This window comes from Cydia splendana, chromosome 13 (genome assembly GCF_910591565.1).
Source record: "Cydia splendana chromosome 13, ilCydSple1.2, whole genome shotgun sequence".
Classification (NCBI taxonomy): domain Eukaryota; kingdom Metazoa; phylum Arthropoda; class Insecta; order Lepidoptera; family Tortricidae; genus Cydia; species Cydia splendana.
This window is the reverse complement of record NC_085972.1, coordinates 10,686,656-10,707,322: the sequence shown is the minus strand read 5'-3', so window position 1 is coordinate 10,707,322 and position 20,667 is coordinate 10,686,656. Positions and strand designations below refer to the sequence as shown.

At 37.5% G+C, this 20,667-nt stretch overlaps 1 protein-coding gene and 1 long non-coding RNA gene across 6 annotated transcripts in view; both read left to right on the top strand.

Moving 5' to 3' along the window:
* LOC134796034 (protein alan shepard) overlaps nucleotides 1–20,667 on the top strand; it is a 216,517-nt gene that overhangs the window by 88,086 nt on the left and 107,764 nt on the right. The window lies entirely within an intron of this gene.
* On the top strand, nucleotides 8,008–8,742 carry LOC134796571 (uncharacterized). Its single transcript, XR_010144958.1, has 2 exons — nucleotides 8,008–8,497; nucleotides 8,692–8,742. It is a non-coding gene; the product is annotated as an uncharacterized LOC134796571 (long non-coding RNA).

Genomic DNA, 20,667 nt, shown 5'->3' with positions numbered 1-20,667 from the left:
AATTCCTACTTATCGTCTGTCAAGACGAAAAATCATTTAGTCTAAATATAATAATATTTTTGTGAAGTTGGATCTTATTCGCAATTTTTTTCCTCTTTTTGTAGTGAAAAATGATTTCACTGACACTATTTATTACTGCGTAGTCGAGAAGATAATTTATTCCCAGCTACATTAAGATACACGCCTTCAGGAAGTTTTAAACTAAAGAACCCCACGTACCTATAGTTGCATAAGTAGGTATTGTAGGTACTGAAGAGTTATAGCAGCATTTCAGCATCCGTATGCGTGCTACGAACCGCCTCGAGCCAAAAACACGAAAGTACGATTTACTTGGAGCCACATCTTTTATTCTTTTCTGCCTGCGCTACATTAAAATGCGGACCTCGTTTTAACATGCGAAACGCTATCTTCTGACAGACAATGTTTTTATCAAGTAAACCTCCCCTTTGTCAAATGAAAAATAAAAATAGATAAAACTTTGTGAATGAGCTAGATGTTTTAATACTGCATAATATGTACATAGAACGACGTTGCATACCGGACACTCATTGAAAATTCAAATTGTTAAAACTTTTGCATGTCACAGAGACACATATATTGGTGAAATAGCAAAAAAACTAGTTATTTCTTATAGATGTCTTGTGTAGCTTGTTAACCCTAGTAAGATATAATACCTTAAATATCGTTGGTAATAATAGCTCTGTAATGAGTTGAATACAGTTTTTATAGTATCGTGATGGGAAACGTACATTATAATCCTCTTTTATGTTGATACGCCCTCCGGCGCACAGATAATTCAAAAAGTCCTTTAAATTAGGAAGGTACTATTTTGCTAGTCATCAAGGGAATTGCATTTAGTAGGTGGATAGGTAGGTAGCGGTGGAGGAATGCCACGCGGTGTATTTATGTAGCGCTACCCGGAAGCAGTTCAATTAAGGTTGGTATTTAAGGTTGCCATCCATCGGCGAGCTCTGATTGTGCCTCACCTCCCCCGTGCCCAAGGGACCCCGTCTTCCTTTTAATTTTCGAACACATTTTCTTTTTCTTTTCAAAACCCGCCCGTAAGTAAGTAAATCATTCTGAAAATTCTTTGCGCTGTTTTTATGCGTACCTACAATGTTTGCGTTTAATTTAAGCGCGCTTCCGAGGCACCTTAAGGCTTTGTACATGTGGGTAAATATGTAATGTGTGCCACTACAATGCGCGCATATACTCGTTATTTTTATTCCGTCAACAAAGGCAAGAGAGTGCATGAATGGAAATGAAAAGCGGAACATGGCACATTAACTACCGACGGCGGTCTTAATCTTGTAAAGAGGTTTCAGACTTAATACGGTGAAATTTAATTAGTAGGTAACGGTATTTTCGCATCGAAAACTTGTTTGCTTTCAATTTTCATACGGAAGCACGTCCCTAAACACATCAAAATGTAAATATTTTACAAGTTCGTCGCTCGGGGAGTTGATATTGTCTGCGCTCCTCGGTGTCAGATGTCATTTCCGTAGCGCTCGGTAAAGTCATCAGAGTTACGTATAAAGATGCCGTTTGTGACTTTGCCCTGGAAAGGATTTGACGTGAACGAGTTACAGCACTAGTGGGAGCGTTGAACTGAGTAACATTTTCGTTTTACGTACAAAGCAAAAAAGTAAAAAATAAACTACTCTAGGTACACTATTTGATAAGAACTAAAAGTTATCTGGTATAACTAGGTACCTATATGAATTTACTTTTGTATAAATTTTGTAACTCAATGAAAATTGTTATTTACAAAATAGAAATAGTAGAAATACGTAACAGAAAAAATCTAAAATCCAAAATACATTCGGGCAAGCATTGGCTGGTTCGCTTTGCGGCCGGCCAGCTCCGCGATGAAATGTGAACGCAGGCATGCTCGTCTCATCTCCGGTATCGTTTCACTTAGCGCACCCATTCCTGAGCGGACACACTTCATTACCCTCCGGCCCGACGAGGCCGGCGCCCACGGAAAGGATAACCCGCTCATCTAAATGTCACTGCCATTTGACATCAGTAAATATGAGGCCAGTCCCGATGGACATGCAACTACGCAACTAGGCCAGGAAATTTTTTAATCTTCTTTAGAACATGGCATATTGCGTCATCTTCACTGAACTGTACCTAGATAACGTATATGTTATACAGCATAAAACTAGACGCTATCTTACGACAGGCTATTAACAGTTAATTGAATAAACAGCGTCATAATCCGTATAGTCTCGTGTGAGCGCTGCACGCTGCAGGACAAAGACAATGTTAGTGATTGATAGGCACACATTGCTACCTAAGCTACCTACGATATTCCCGGTCCGTGCCGAATGAGGTTTACTACCGTGTAACAAACTGCGACTCGGTCGCGGCTCCATTCACATGCTGCTAAATCTTTTGATGTATTGCCTTTTGTTTCGTTAGGAATTATAAGTTGGCGCAACTTGTGCTTTCGGGGCGGCGTCGGCGATCGTGTTTACTGCATTTAGCGATACGGCGGTGTGTTATTTCTTGCTCGGCGAGACAGTTCATTTGAGCTGTTAGCAGATAAGGCTCTGTTTCTCGGTTAAAATTTATTGCGCTGTAAATCCGCCCGGCGCGTCGATGACTTGCATTCGCAGCCCTCCGTGGAGCGCCGCTTTAAAACATTTCCTTCGTTCGTACACGCTTCCAAGGGGACCTTAATTAATTTTGCCACATTGTTCTTATGTTAAAAGTGAGGTGACTTTGGTTTTAGTCCGTCGTTCTCGGCTTCAATGGCAATTGCGGAGTGTATAATAAACTTATTGGACATATGTCCACACACACCTTATTAAAGCCTTGCGATAATTCACTTACTTTGTTCATATGTAAATATATAAATTAAAAAGTAAGTTTTAATTTTGTTATCGGTTTTTATCGGCTTGTAGCGCGCAGATATCTGCATTACAGTAGAATTTAGTAGAAAAAAAAACTAAATACTTCTACAACCAGCATTTGATTCAGTAAAAGAATTTCAATTTTCCTGCTTTTCCGAGTTAAACAAACGTAATAAAATAACATCGGTATCCTGTGTCTTTGTTAGCGAGTGTTCCATTCAGTTCTCTTTGCTCCAGTTCCTAACATACCCGTCGGTTTTTGTGCTAAAGCCGAACCACATTCGTTCGATTACTGATGCGATGACTTGCTTTTACTTCGCCAAGTAATTGTACTTGCGTTCCACTGTATAGCTAATTAGCTAGAGGTATTTTATTTACACAAGACCGTAGCGGGGAATGTAGTTGTAGTGGCTACGAGCTATACGTTGCTGCTATACCGCTGCGCTACGCACTAACGAATTTATTCCGAGCAAACTGAATAACACAAACTTGAAACAATATCTGAATTGTTTCGTTTATTTCAGCGTTGTTTCTGTTTTATGCAACTTTTGCGTTGGCTCCTCGTTTCCGCGAAGGCTTAATAAGATAAAATGTTATCTTAGCATCCCTACTCATTATTTATGTACTTAATAATTTATGCCGCATCAAAATGCAGCTGTTGTTTTATTCAGACGAGATACATTTAACAAAATCGGCGGTCAAGTTCGAAACATTTTGAAAGTGCTCCGTTATTAAAAGTTACGATTAATTTTCTTTCATAAAAGGTAAACGTTACTGAAGGCGCAAGGTAACTGCACACTGTTACTAAGTTGTTAACGATACTCGGAAAAAACGTCGAGAAAAAGCAAGAAGGCATGTTTTATTAATTCTCGGTACACGGTGCGGCGCGGAATGGAGCCGACCGCCATTTTTCTGCAGACGAGATTTAAATATGGAATTCCGGTGTGCGAGTGGGAGAGGCGCGTGCCATTGACCTTGCGGCGCACGCGCCACCCGCCCGTGCGCTGCGCCCGCGCTGCACTATGAGCTAGCTCCGTTCTATTGCATTGCAGGCGTAACGCACGACCGATATTTATTACTATTCGTTTCTATTCGCAAACATGCATTATCAAGATGACTTTGCAATATGCATTTTTTTGCGCATTAAGCATACATAGTTCTTGACATGCTTTTGTTTGGTAACTCCAGTAATTTATCTATGTATACCTAAGTTGTATTTGTATTGCAATAGGTGTCACGGATAAAAATAACCAGTCACGTAGATGTGTCAGAGACGTGTGACAATGCAACGGCGCAATACTCACCTGCTCACATATTCGGACAGAAACTAGTGACTCTCGTGAGAAAAGCTTTTCTGACATCTAGGCTAGACAAATAATTCTAATAGTTAAAACATGGCCTTAATTTCTATGCAAATTTATGAAGTACTTACATTGCTTTAGCAGTGATTACTTAGTTAAACATAATACCTATCAATCATTAGGTATAGGTATAGAATGTAACTGTGATTTTAAATAACTCATTTTGCTCTTCCAAATTTCCAAAAAAATACCTACTAAATGATTTTACCATTTAGTAGGTTTTTTTTAACTCCGAGCAAGAGTTAAAATAACCTATTTTGAAATCGTGAATACTAACTAAGTTTGAGCACTCCCAATAGGCCTGTAACTACATATATTATTTAACTTCTAGCTTTATCAGAATGTGCGTTAAAATTGAAGTGATTAGAATGAGTTCCTGACGTTCCTGTCAAAGACCTGCGGTCCAAGTAACAGTCATTTTATAGAAAACGTTCATCGAAACTTATGTATGGAAATTATCATGTGAGATTTCGTTAGTTTTTGTCATCCTGATATATTTTTACTTTTTGATTAGTATTTGTCGATCAACGATTGCTATCTTGGCCACAGCCCGGTCATTTAAAAAGTGGACCTTCTGCATGTAAGTTTGCGCTTGTGTATTTGTTCCGTGGCTGTAGAGGGCCGTGAGAGCTAGCAGTGCGTAGTGGAAAGCAGAAAGCCCACTCATTAGCTGCGCGGGCAACGCATCCCAAACGCCGTGGACCAATGCACCACTGCGCCTAATTAGCGACGTGCCTCTGTTGCCAATTCAAACCGAAGAGGTAATTCAACCGACAAGTTCTGTGACGCATCCTACATTGCTGTACTGTACCCTTTATATTGTTATGAGCAAGCAATAAAAGGGGTGCCGGTTTACGTAATGGATTTTCTTTTCCGTCAATCAGGAGGTGGCTTAAAGCATTTAATAATTGGAGTCGCCTTTAAGAGCTTACCCCTCTGCCGAAAACCTTGCACAATTGTGCAAACTTTTGTATGGACGGACATGGCTATTTGTACGTTACGTAGAAATCATGTAGATTTGCCGTCCCCTCCCCCGCAAAAATCGGCAGACTGTTTTGTACAGTTTTGTACAGAAAATGACAGCCATGACGTCTCCAGTTACTAAATGCTCTAAGGTAGGTGGTGTAAATTGGTGCTCCTACCTCTTTCGTCATTCAGAAGTTTCGATTCATTAATATGCAATTTCGAACTAAATTATAATTTCTTGTATAATACTATGTACTTATAGTATAAGTACTAAAATTATAATAGGCCTGTCCTTATTGATGTGCATAATTGCATATTCATGAACTCAGTGACTCTACTCAGCGATGAAAGGATTATGCGATGTTTATGCCATTATTGTTTCCACCTAGTCGCAATTCTACACAATATGAATTCCACGCAGCTGAAGTTTATCACGAGCGTTATTCTTCACAGTCATTATTTCAGCACAATCTGGACTCTACCTAGTAGCGATTCTACACAATATTTATTCCACACATCTGCAGTTTATCACATGCGTTATTCTTCACAGTCATTATTTCAACACAATCTTGACTCTACCTAGTAGCGATTCTACACAATATTTATTCCACACATCTGAAGTTTATCACATGCGTTATTCTTCACACAAATATATTACTATACAATCGTCGCAACTCTTATTAATGTGGTTCTACACAACTCCATTTATTTTTTGCATTTGCTGGGTGAGAAGTATTAGATGGAGGCAATACGGACAATATTACCTATCCACGGATATCAGTAAAAAGCAGATCAGCTCTACTAAGTTGAACGTTTTTATACTTTCGATCTATTCTCACTAACGTACTTATAAGTAAGTAAGAAAGAGATAGACACTATGCTGTCGCACAGGTCTTCACCTGTAATCGTCCCAGTTATTCACGAAAACGTAGCGAATTTTTTTTAAGAAAGGGTACCCTGGGGGATCGTGGCGAAAGTTATACACGGTGTATCAGGAGGAAACCGAATAATTTTAACAGCACATTCCTGAGGTTATTAGAAGCAAAAACTGTTATAGGTATACACTTTTGTAAAAAATAAAAACAAAACTGTCATTTTTGCATATTTCTTTGTAAAACCAATACAGTGGCGTATCGTAAGAAACAAAAACTTAAAACGCGAAATCAAAGATTTTATTTTCTAAAGCAGATGAGTTTCATGAGTGATATCTGTCTTTTCGAGATTCTGTAATAGTAACTCCTAGACTGGATAACAATGCGGCAACGTCGTTAGCAAAAGTATATTAGGCATGGAGTAATCACCCATAATTATTTCAATTTAAAATATTAATATCTCAAAAACTAAGATGAATCCAGCCAACTTTATCCGACCTTTTATTTTTTAAATATGGTCAGGAACACGCTGTTAAAATTATGCGGTTTCCTCCTGATACACCGTGTATAGTGCAGAGAAAGATAATTCTCTAAACATCGAATAATGTAACTTCAATGTGTTATACATAGATAAAATAGGTAGCAAGGTTGCTATAAGATACCAAAATATAAATTATAACCGCGTGTGTGGGCTCTGTCAACTAGTACGTAAAATATATCGCAAGATTCGTAAGACATAATATATATTATGATTATTGGTACTATAGCTCTGTCTGTGACGGGCTCAATCACAAATAATATTTTTCTCCGTACGAACTCCTATCACATTTTTACCTCTTCACTGGCCACTAGAAGAAACTGAAGTATTGTTCATTCATTATTCTTCATCAAAAAAATATTAGAAAAAAAATGATTTGATTGATACGTCAATGTCATTAAAACTTTTCCGGGAGTAAATTATTTGTTGATTAATAATCAGTTTTAATTACATTGCGATATCCAAAATGGGTTTTAGGATAAGAAGAAACCCCGAAAGCACAAGGTGTGCAGTTTAGGAGGTTGTCCATTAGAACCCAAGCAAGTGAACACTTTCTTAAAGGCAAAGCTGTTTTGCCAAAAGCACCTTTACCTTTCCCCTGGTACGATGGCTTGCCAATACCACCAAAGACCTCAGAAAAACTGAAATGAAGTTACAGAAGCAGACGATAATCGTATCGACGTATCAATCAAATCATTTTTTTTCTAATATTTTTTTGATGAAGAATAATGAATGAACAATACTTCAGTTTCTTCTAGTGGCCAGTGAAGAGGTAAAAATGTGATAGGAGTTCGTACGGAGAAAAATATTATTTGTGATTGAGCCCGTCACAGACAGAGCTATAGTACCAATAATCATAATATATATTATGTCTTACGAATCTTGCGATATATTTTACGTACTAGTTGACAGAGCCCACACACGCGGTTATAATTTATATTTTGGTATCTTATAGCAACCTTGCTACCTATTTTATCTATGTATAACACATTGAAGTTACATTATTCGATGTTTAGAGAATTATCTTTCTCTGCACTATACACGGTGTATCAGGAGGAAACCGCATAATTTTAACAGCGTGTTCCTGACCATATTTAAAAAATAAAAGGTCGGATAAAGTTGGCTGGATTCATCTTAGTTTTTGAGATATTAATATTTTAAATTGAAATAATTATGGGTGATTACTCCATGCCTAATATACTTTTGCTAACGACGTTGCCGCATTGTTATCCAGTCTAGGAGTTACTATTACAGAATCTCGAAAAGACAGATATCACTCATGAAACTCATCTGCTTTAGAAAATAAAATCTTTGATTTCGCGTTTTAAGTTTTTGTTTCTTACGATACGCCACTGTATTGGTTTTACAAAGAAATATGCAAAAATGACAGTTTTGTTTTTATTTTTTACAAAAGTGTATACCTATAACAGTTTTTGCTTCTAATAACCTCAGGAATGTGCTGTTAAAATTATTCGGTTTCCTCCTGATACACCGTGTATAACTTTCGCCACGATCCCCCAGGGTAACCTTTCTTAAAAAAAATTCGCTACGTTTTCGTGAATAACTGGGACGATTACAGGTGAAGACCTGTGCGACAGCATAGTGTCTATCTCTTTCTTACTTACTTATAAGTACGTTAGTGAGAATAGATCGAAAGTATAAAAACGTTCAACTTAGTAGAGCTGATCTGCTTTTTACTGATATCCGTGGATAGGTAATATTGTCCGTATTGCCTCCATCTAATACTTCTCACCCAGCAAATGCAAAAAATAAATGGAGTTGTGTAGAACCACATTAATAAGAGTTGCGACGATTGTATAGTAATATATTTGTGTGAAGAATAACGCATGTGATAAACTTCAGATGTGTGGAATAAATATTGTGTAGAATCGCTACTAGGTAGAGTCAAGATTGTGTTGAAATAATGACTGTGAAGAATAACGCATGTGATAAACTGCAGATGTGTGGAATAAATATTGTGTAGAATCGCTACTAGGTAGAGTCAAGATTGTGCTGAAATAATGACTGTGAAGAATAACGCTCGTGATAAACTTCAGCTGCGTGGAATTCATATTGTGTAGAATCGCGACTAGGTGGAAACAATAATGGCATAAACATCGCATAATCCATCTGAAATTAGAATAGTAAGTTTAATTTTCTCTAGATTTTTGCAACCTATATTTTTTCTGATAAGGGGCTGTCCATAAATTACGTCATCGATTTTTGTCGATTTTTGACCCCCCCCTAAAATCATCCAAAAATCATGCTTCGAATGACCCCGTTTCCTCCTACGTCATGCTACCATCATCCGATGTCCAGACCCCCCCCCCTAATTTGAAATGACGTAATTTATGAATAGCCCCTAAGTACATTTGGAATCTTCCATGAGATGAGAAAATTCTCATGCAAGTTTCCACTTAGAAAGTTCCCGTTCAGATTAGGGATTATTACTCAATGTTCTTAACTGTTGACGACTGTTTCTATTTACATCAAGAAATTTTTACTGCCCATAAGAAGCCAGCAATACATCATTACTAATTACATATAGAAAGATAAGAGGCAAGGAATCGAGTCATTTATTAATACCTACATTGTATACTAAGCTCTTGCTAGCAGGGTGTAGGACAGGATTAATGGCCTAGAACATTGTACCAATTGTAATCGGTCAGCTAGTTGCAACTATCTCTAACCAATCAAATGGTTACCAGATACGTTCAATCAGCTGAGACGCTCAGATGAGCTTTTCTGAAATGTAATTTATCTTCACAATGTCTAATACCTACGCAATTGTTCAAACTAAATACTAAATAACATTAGAAGATATATGCAAATAAGAATTTATATAGGTAGCAGTGGCGGCGCGTCCATAAAAGCCGATTCCCACCGGCTTGCCTGTTTTTGGACGTTTGAGCAGAGTTGTAAAGGAAATATGTAAGCCAAATTAGCCCCGGCTTGCCTATGGATATGTTTGACGCGCCGCCACTGATAGGTAGAGTACAAAGACCTTCGACCTTGTTCATGCAGACTTCAATCTATAACTGAATATTACTTCAAAAGCTGTTTTCTTTAGTCCATGAATCAAAAAATATATGTCAATTTTTAAAATGTGCTCAGATTGATATCATTTAATACTGAAACAATTTTATTTATTTATTAGAACTTTCGTTATTCTACAGAGAATTATTATAGATCTGATACATATATTTTAATTTTTTTTCTCCTGGGTAAAAGCCTCCTCCAGTTGTTTCCACCTGTCTTTGTCTATTGCTACGCTTTGCCATTCTTTGCCCAAACTGAAACAATAGTTACCTACGTAAACAATAGTTATGTATTGAGATACCAACTATTCCTACTTTGCTCAATATTTTCTTAAATTACGAACCTGAATTTGTACGGTGTATTTTTTAATTCCGGGAAGATGTTGGACCACCTAATGACAGGCCAATTAGGGACGTTGCAACGATTGTGATATTCGAGCGCCGGCGTCTCGTTGCGCCGCAACTCTTGGATTACTCTGCACATTCCTGCTAATAAATCTTAATACTTTTTGCCTAGCCAAGACCTTTATTTTAATTACAGTCTGACATTCTCTGCGTTGAAGATCATTTAACTTCGTTAAGTTGATGACGCTGTTTCAATATCTAGCCGTTCGTTTTGCACGATTTCATTTTATTATTTCATACCCTCAGGTAATAATATTTAATGTACTATTAAGAGGGAAGAATAGCTACTGACAATAGGTACTATTTCATACAATTTCTATTAAGGGAGAAAACGGTTTCCACTAACTAAATCTTAACAAATCAGTTTGATTTTTATGTCGATATAGTCTTTAATTGTGTCAATAATAGTACTAAAAAACATGGAGAATGGAAAATATTTAGGAGTGGAAAAATATTTTCTTTTTTTGTATGGACGAGTACCCTCTTAATGTCAATATTAAATTTTGTAATTTAGAAGTATTGTTTTGTGTAAAATTCCTACCAAACAAAAAAGGAGATTTATCAGAATTTTTATATACATACAAGTTTTGAGCTTATTGGCTTAAAAATTCACTCCAATTAATTTCCGCCTTGAATGCTCGTATTAGAAAGTACCCAATATTATTGAACAGAAATTTCCCCGCAAAACGTTTCGTGTTGTAAAAATCTTTACAATGTTTTTTTCCGCAGATGATGAGATCAACATCTCCACTTAAAAACAGAGAAAACAAATTAATGAAATCAATTTACGAGCGAGCCGGGACTGCGTTATCGCCTTGAAAAGAGGGATGAAAAGAAAAAAAAAAGCGAAAGCAAAAAATATAATGACGGCGTGTTATTGCAACGACTCACCGTGATGCTGCATTTTTTAATTTAAATTTCTATTCAATAAAAGTATTGAATTGAAGACTGTGTTTTGAGCGTAGATCTCTTTTGAACACGTAGGTACTGTTAAAAGAAAATTTCTACAGCTTATTTTAATATGTCCTGCATATGATACGAGTGTAACGATATCCTATACGAACTTACACGTTAAAATACGATAAAATTGTTTAGATGTTGGTGGTAAACATAAACTTTAAAAACATTAAAAACAAAACAAATCGATTTATAAAATTAGTCTTCCGAATACGGCAGTGACGACTGCAAGTAAATGTAAATCCCTTAGGGTAATATTCCATTTCTGACGCCAGCTGCACTACTAGTAGGAACGCGTCGGTGTTATTGTCAATTTCCATAGTAAAATGAATGGTTGTGCTGCTGTCGTTGGAAATGGACTGTCACCCTTAATTTCGTCTTTCGTCCGCCCTCCTTAATTGCTACACCTCTTAATGCTGTAAACAAATAATCGTTTGCATTCCGGACCGTTATATTATCCGCCTCACATTATTTGCAAAGGTCTGCCGGAGAATAGCACTCGAGGTAAATCAATATACCACTCGAGGAAATGGAAAGACTTGGGTGCTCGGCTTTATGATGTGTGGGATACGGTTTAGGAAAAGGTTTCTTAATCAAAGAGCTAATAATTGAACGTGTGAAAAAAAAAACAGAAACAATAATAAATAAATATTTTACATAAATAAATAAATATTGGGAACATCTTACACAGATCGACCTAGCCCCAAACTAAGTATAGCTTGTACCATGGGTACTAGGCGACGATATAAACATACTTATATAGATAAATAAATACATACTTATACATAGAAAACAACCATGACTCGGGAACATATATCTGTGTTGATCACACAAATAAATGCCCTTACCGGGATTTGAACCCTCCTCCTCCTCCTCCAACTCCTTTTTCTAATATCCGATCCAACGAAAAATTCCAAAATTGGTCCGAAAAGTTCCTAAAAATGGTATCTTGAGTGTTGCGAGGGTTTCAAGTCACGAGGGTTAAACAAACTGCTACTGAGTGATACACAACTTTTCGCCACATCAACGCGATGAAAATACTAACTGTAAAACATTACTAATCTATTCCATATGAACGCTATTAAAATATTTATCATACAAAATCATCACATAAAGGTCAATTCCACCAGCCAACATAAGGAAGCAACTCAAAATTTGCATGTAGTTACTTTGCTTGTAGATAAAATGCAACTTTCGCATCCGTTTTTGACGATAATTTTTTTCATCACCAGCTAGTGCGATGAAAAAATATTTATACCAATGTATTATAATTGTCTAATGTGCAAAAAAATTGGGCGGCTGTGACGAGAACTTTCTAATTTTATTGAACCAATAAATAAGAAACCACTTAACTACATGACGAGGCATTTACTACGAATTACACCCTGTCTACACACTTTACACACTACATAGTTTCCTAGGATACTAAAAAAAGAATATCAAAAATAATTAGCTTTCTGACGTATTTATAACGTAACGACCTATAATTAGACCCGTGTTAAACTTATCATTATACACCGCTTTTCAAGAAAATTATCGATGAATAAAAACGAGCTTATTGAATATTTATTGGAAATTAATTGATTTTTCATCAGCTCGCGTCTAGCGGTGTATGTAATGTGGGAGTTGGGCACGCGTAATACAGTTACTTTTCACATCACTACCACAATAGGTACCTTTTCTCCCTTCAATGGCCATTCCCACAATCCCGCTCCTGAATAGACTAAAGAAACGACTCTTACAAATTAATAGTGTTGTCCTTTACACACACAATGAGAGTGAATAGCGCCGTCGATTAGTGGTGAATGAAACGAATTCGACGGGTAACGTATACGGGTGCCAGTAGGAAAAAATAATGTATTAATTGCTGTGATTGAATCGATTGCCGTCCTCACTCCCGTATCTTTTTTATAAGCCAACAACGGTTCACTTACGTTATCGAAATGTGTTATTAATAGGTATTCAATGAAACTAGAGTCCATCGACCATTGATTTTTATTGTTCACGATCATGTTCCTTTTGTTAACTTAACCTCCTTTGTTATAGGATGCGCCTTTGTGTCGCTTAGAATTTATTAAGATACTATTTAAAGTCGATTTATGATTAGTATACTTAATTGAGCAATAGTGGTATGGTGATGTGATATTCTTTATTCGTCATACAATGTATAAATCTCTTAGTCCCGTTAGAATTCATGTTAGAGTTAGACCAAGAACAAGCTGCAGCGATATTGATAGCCCACGCACTGCAAGTGTTATTTATACGTCATAATTTCATAGAACTTTATTTACATAGTAATAGCAGAACTTAGTTGCAAATACAAACATGTTCGAATGATACATGGAGCGGTTAAAAAACCGGTCATCAGCATCCCCAATGTATGAATTGTTAGTGAACTGTTAAATGACTACGCCGCAATTGTACCATCTGTGTTTTAAATGCGCGAGTTCGAGAAAGAAAAGCGAAAACGAAATGAGTGCCGTGATGGTCCGGGACGCATTGCAACCGGAATGAGTCTGCAATTCCGTTCCCGTAGGCGGGGTATCGGGACTCAGCCGATCGGTAGTCGGTAGGTATGAGCTTTTGCGCGAATTTTTTGCTCGTCTGGCGCGCAGGTGTCACCCGTACTCTACACAACCCGCTATACTTTTTTACCTTCGACCTTATAGCTCGGATTCATTGTTTATTTTTTTGCGATTTGCTTCGAGGAACGCCGAGGAAGGCAGTATTTTTATCTCATCGCCTCAAGACTTCTAATCCTTCTTGGCGTTAATACCGGATAGTGATTTTCCTGCTTTGTTGGAATTTGTTTTTTGTGATCGCGGGTCTGAATTTAAATGAAAACCATTTATTTTAAAATTAGGCGTTGTTCATCCTTCACCGTAATTCTAAAATATAATATTTATGCACTAAACTACTAAACATTAAAAAGCAATATTCGTTGCGGTATAAAAGTTATTTTTTGAAGTCTCTTTAAATCTGAGAAAAACCATGGCTGCATTAATTGATTACTATGTGGAACTGGTTAGTTGCCGCTATAATGGGACATTGACATTATTTGCTGGGCTCCCATGGAGTACCACGAACGCGGCCATTATTTCGACAAACAGGTTTGTAATGAGCCATAATTCTGTATTTTGTTGACGGCCCTAAGTTTACGCAACGTGTGTGAGATTGCTAAAATGAATGGCGTGATTCCCAAGAATGTGTGGACGCAGGGACTCAATGAAATTGAAATGAAAACCTTCCAACTGTACAAATGTGTCATCGACATATTAGGCACGCCCCACTCGTCTATCTGAGCTATAACCGCGAAAATCGAAGTTCGCAAATTGCGGGGATTTTTCTCTGTCACTCTAATTACGTCTTCATTGGAGTAAAAGAGAAAGATCCCCGCAATTTGCGAATTTCGATTTTCGCGGTAGCCGCTCTGGACTAATTGCTTAAATTAGTAATATTTGTACGAGAACACAAACAGTGGAGTGTGCTTTCGTGGATTATTATAATTGTACACTCTTACTAAAAAAAATGTATGTGATTATGTATATATATATATAGTAATTATTCATTATTAATCATTTAAAAACGATCTAATGATTCAGATGATAATTACTGTAAGTTGACAAATATTTACATTTTTAATGTAGTCAAACATATAATATCTCGCCAGTTTTCATGATTAAAATAAATAAGTCCGTTTAAACAATGTTATATTGGTTGACTTGTATTCCCATTATGTTTGATTTATGATACTTCTTTCACTTCTTTAATAATAAACATTAGTCCTACGCCGCCGCCGCACAGGCGACTTCCGTAAATATAAGCTAAAAACAATTATTAAATTAAATTGATTTGTTTACAATAATGAAACCAGCAAACGGTAAATAATTATAGTGAATGTTGCAATACTCGCTTTTATTACTTATGAGTACCAGTAAGATCGTTCAATAACCATCACGAAGGCTTCACATGTGGTCGCTCAATAGACAACGATAGGTAATATCGTAATTCATTTATACTTACATAATAGCATGAGAATAATTTTATCGTCATTCACGTATATAACTTTCTCTGTGAATATAGATAGGACTTATAATATAATACCAATCAGATTATCTCTAGCAATATTTGAGACGCTCCTCGGTGTTTTAATTTGAGAAATCTTATAAGCATCTTTTGAGCTTATTTGAAAGTCAAATTTGGTTGGTTATATTTCTGATATGTTTTATTACTAATCTGTGATATCACATCATGATTATATGAGCATGTCATTATAGCACCACTCATCCCTTCGGGACCTCTACACCAAACTTTGCCTGCCTATCAGATTGGAATGCTAATATTACACACAACTTACGAATTCCCGTTTCAATACTCGCACCTTCTCCCACGCTATTAACTGTCAATCAATCAAACTTTGGTACAAACCACGTTTATACATATCCATCGACATAATAAGTAGGTATGGAAGATTAGGCACACACAATCTTCCAAATTGCCATTTAGGCACTTGTCCCACCGCCGACGATGAGCGATAAGCGAGTAGAACGATAAACTAGAAACGAGTGGGCGAGCGGCGAGAAGCGAGTGTTAGCTCCAATAGTTTTGTCGCTCGGCTATAGGCGAGTGTTCGAGTGCGACGGGCTATTACTCGCGTCACTCGCTCGGGCGGTGCAGCGTAGCTGAACACGCAGACTGATTGGTCTCGCAGCTTGAGTTCTAACTACGAAGCGAGCATCGCCGAGCGAGTACCGCTGAGCTAGTTTTATCTTATCGCGGCGACAAACTAGTAGAGCGAGTGTTCACGCCGGCAGTGTGAACAGCCAGCGATGAACTATTAATATATGTGTCTCTTTTACTAACACAGGATCCTAATCTTTTGTTCGTTTCTTGGACGAGAAAATCGCCGATAGTTAATCGCTTGCTCGCTCTTGGTGGGACAAGTGCCTTAGGCGGCAGTAAATAAACGTTGACGAGCAAAAGTGGCGTATCGCAAACCCCCAAGTGTTTGACAGCCTAATACCAATAGTTGACAGCCTATATTGCTTGAAATTAATATCGAAGGTGGCCACTCTTAGGATAGGGCACAGTACACGGTGGTGAAAGCTAAGTCTAATTTTAGTTAGGGTTATGAGACAGATTAACGAAACTAGGGGCCTGTTTAAAGGCCTGCATGTATTCCATTTGTGGCTAACTCTAACAACCATATCTTATACCTTTAAACGAGCAATTCTTGTACATATATTTATTTATAGGTACATATATATATATATTTCGGGGATCGCGGAAACGGGCTCTAACGATTCGATGAAATTTGCTATATGGGTTCGGGGGCGAAAAATCTATCTAGCTTGATCTTATCTCAGGGAAAACGCGCATTTTTGAGTTTTTATATGTTTTCCGAGCAACGCTCGGTCTTCCAGATATTTTGCTACAAGCAAGTTACAAGCCTATAATAAAACGGGATATTTTTTATTTAAAAAACGTCCATACACACTCCGTCCAATCACGTTTTTTAGCGTTACTGTTCTTAAATTATTATAGTGCCTAGGTACAAATACGCACATCCCTAGCGAGGGCGGGCCGGTGGTTCCGCGGCCCGTTATCTTACGGTCATCAGTCCCTCGGAACGGGTCGCCGGAACTGCTTGTATAAGGCACGCGCGTTCCGTTTCAATCGCACACCGGACGTCTCCGTACAGCGACAGCACGTCAAAATATACCTACTTTGTAGTTTTCAAACGAACGTTGTGGCGTTAATTTCCTTTGAGGATTCGTGTTTTTTTTAGGTTACAACTTATTTTTCTCAAAAATGGACGGCAAAGTCGACTTTGCCGTTTAAAAAATAGGTTGCGAAGCGCGTAGTTTATGGTCAGTCAAAAATTAAAAAGTTAAAAACATTGCAGTCCCGATTTTGGGACTGCAATGTTGCATACAAATTCCATTATTTGTCGAGTTCCAAACTTTTTAAAAGTTGAAATGGCCATATCAAATGAAGGCACAGGCCCATTAAACAGCCAAACAGATGATTAGTACCGCGACTATTTAGCTGTCTCAAATAGGTTGGCGTATTTTCGGCAGAAAAATACACTTCTATTTTTTTATTAAAAAAATAAAAAGGCGGCAAAGCTAATTTTTTCAATTGTTTCTACTTTTTTCTGTGAAAATATATACGTAAGAAAGTTGCTTTTGTAAAATATTTGTATGATATTTATATTTCTTGCACCATTTTTGAGAAAAGCACTATATATGACTCGGCTGGAAGGCTACTTGCTGGCTTCGGATTCAATTAAACGGACTCCCAAGGTCGTCCGTTTAAAACGAATCCTCAGCCTGCAAGTAGTTACTTCCGAGCCTCGACAATAATGTACTATTAATACACTTAAACGGCAACATTAATGCGATTAATACGGGCTTCCCCTATGCTTTGCCTTCTTTGCCAGTGTTACTGATAAGCTTGTAAAATATCAGCTCTTTATAAATATGGCATAATATTTGAAGCCAGCGAACCAACGACCGGGGTCGTAAAACTTCTCATTCTTACTTGCATAGTCGTAGCAGGAGTGAATGAGATGGCAATATGATATCGGTCGGCATTTTGGTTTGCGGATAGTATAGTGAATGTGTTCGTGGGCTTACTGGACGTTTTATAACGGCTCAATCAGAGTTATCAGATAAACTTGACACACAAAAGCTTCCATGTAACTTCGTTAAGCAGACATAACGGAGTACTACAAGTTACGACACCATAAATAAACTATGATTTCCATAGAATTCATATAAAAACGCTCAAACAGTGTTACAGAGATCTAATTAGGTAAGTCAACTCGTAAACCGGCGCTTCTTATATTTGTTTGGCATTCATAAAGCATAGCTACGTTCCGTGGCCAAGTACATAATTACTGTAATATTAATTGGCATGTAAAATCGCGTTAAGGCGTATGACGACAGGGACCGTTAACCGGTGTCCGGCCAGGGTTACCAAATGGCTATTTCTAAAATTTTGTCAAAAGCTCTGATTCTGAAACGAAATTCTTGACACTTCTGATAGATTATTATCACAATGAGGGGACTTAATCGCGTATAATTAAGTTTTAAATTTACCTCTGACAATCTTCTCCGAGACCACGGGGACAACGCCGTCCTCGAAACGTCGGAGGTAAATTTAAAACTTAATTTTACAAGATTAAAACCCGTCGTTCTGAATAATAACAATAATAATGAGTAAAGATCGTGAAACTTCTGTTAGGCATTAATATATGATGCCTATCTGTAAAAATTTTAAAGATACTTTCGTGTGTCTAAAAATTATAAAACTTGTTTAATCTTAAAGTATACCATTACCGTACACAATCAACATTGTCATGTCGGATGTAGTCTCAACAAATGACCAAAATATTACCCGAGCAATTTTCGGACGTCTGGCAACCCTATGCTCGACCAGCGCTTGCGCATAGAAGGCGTTGTCGCGTCATAATGACAGGCTCAATAGCAATTGTGATTTGTGACGACTGACTTGCTATAGCAATCACGATGACCATTGTGAGAAATAAATATATAAATTAAAGCTCATATTTTTTAACACATTGAGTGCCGGGAACCCGCTCGGCGGGTTCTCTGCTCGTAAGTAGTCGCTTTCCGCTGCAAAGCGGGAAAAAACTAGGATCGGCAACGAGCGTAGCGCTACGAAAGCGTGAGCAGTGAAAGTGTTACCGTGTTAAATAATTTTGTTTTAAAAAATATAATTATTATTTAGTAATGCGTTCAATATGCGAACTAAAATTGATCTCAGTGTTATTTCCTTTTGGAATGTCGAATATAAATAGACAGAACAGACAAATATTATGGTAGGTACCCAATTACAAATTATCTATATTGTTGATGGTTTGTTTAGATATCTACGATCTACGATCGAATGCAAACCTGTCGCTTTCAATCGCCAAAACATTTTCTGATAGCAGATAATGTTATCTCACGACCGTTGTGAAGCGGCTTTTATAAGTTAAGTATAACATTTACCAGCACAGACTACATCTCTTATAGACTCCCTAATTAAAAAAAAAATTGTCGGTGACCACCCATACACGCTCTTTAACTTATAATATAAAAGTCCACAATTGGAGCTGCGCCATTTAGTGATAATGATAACCCAGCATTACTTACCACTTCACCTAGTTGTAAGTAATATTTTTAAATTAACGCGTACTTACAGATCGTAAACTTGATAGTAATCATGCACCATGCTTGGAACTATTATATGTATTAGGTAACACCTAGGGCCTGTTGCACAATAAAATACAAGCTAATACTATTACTATTTATAATATAACTTAGGCAAAGGTCCACCCAACACTATAGCGTCTCCCGAGTGTCGGCGTCTAGCCAACTCTATGGCCGCTGATGCTGCTCGACGCAACCTTAGCGCAATTGCGCAGCAACGTCATTTACCATAGCGCTGACTATAGTTCGTTTTTTTAGCATTTAGATTTTAGATTTTAGCATTAAATAAGGTAAACAATCTTTATGTGTCTTTTAATTGAAAAACAGATTTTAAAAATAAGTTACGGCAAATATGTAACAGTTATGAATCTAATACGATCATTTATATTCTTCTGCTTTCATAAGTAATAGTTACTGATTTTTAAATTGTATTTTATACAATCGTGATATAATAGAGAGTTTTTCAGTCGAGTACCGTGTTTAGGCAACGAAGCTTGCTGAGTTGCCTAAGTAAGGTACGAGATTGAAAAGCTTGATTGATTATATCACTATTGTATACAATAGTTTTTCTACGAGTCAACAAAAATAATATTTTAAACTAGTAGAATACAAACAAACCAAACCAAAAGTATACAGCTAAGATACGCGAGCAGCCGCGATACCTTCATACTGGTACGCGCCCCGGCCGCCGCGGCCCGGCGGGCTGGTCAACGACACCTTCTCGTAACTCATGAAGCCCTGGTACTTGCTCCGCGCTAAATTCAATTTTTAGACAGTTGTTTTCAGTTGTATGGAGACTAACAAGCAACACTAAGTGGTTTTCGTATTCTAAGGATGTTGCTATATTAAGGGTGTCACATGCGCGTTTCTGACTTATGAACCAATTGTTTCTACTATACAACCTAAAATAAATAATTAATTTGAGCTATGGTTTTGTTTCGTCCTCTTGATCGCGGCGAGCTGTGATTGGTCAATTTCATTATAGTTAACTAAACTGTATCGAAATGAATTTAAATTTACATTAAAAATACCCAATTGCAGTTTGGTATAAGAAATCTTAATTCAATAATTACAGACGACGAGTAGAAAAAAGCGTATTTCAAAAGACATGTCACGATCATCATCATCATCATCATCTCAGCCATAAGACGTCCACTGCTGAACATAGGCCTCCCCCTTGGACCTCCATACGTGCCGGTTGGAAGCGACCCGCATCCAGCGTCTTCCGGCGACCTTAACAAGATCGTATGTCCATCTTGTGGGTGGACGTCCTACGCTGCGCTTGCTAGTCCGTGGTCTCCACTCGAGCACTTTTCGACCCCATCGGCCATCTTCTCTGCGTGCAATGTGGCCTGCCCATTGCCACTTCAGCTTGCTAATCCGGTGGGCTATGTCGGTGACTTTATGTCGGTGATGTCACGATCGCTAACCTTCTTTCAAGTTCTTTCTA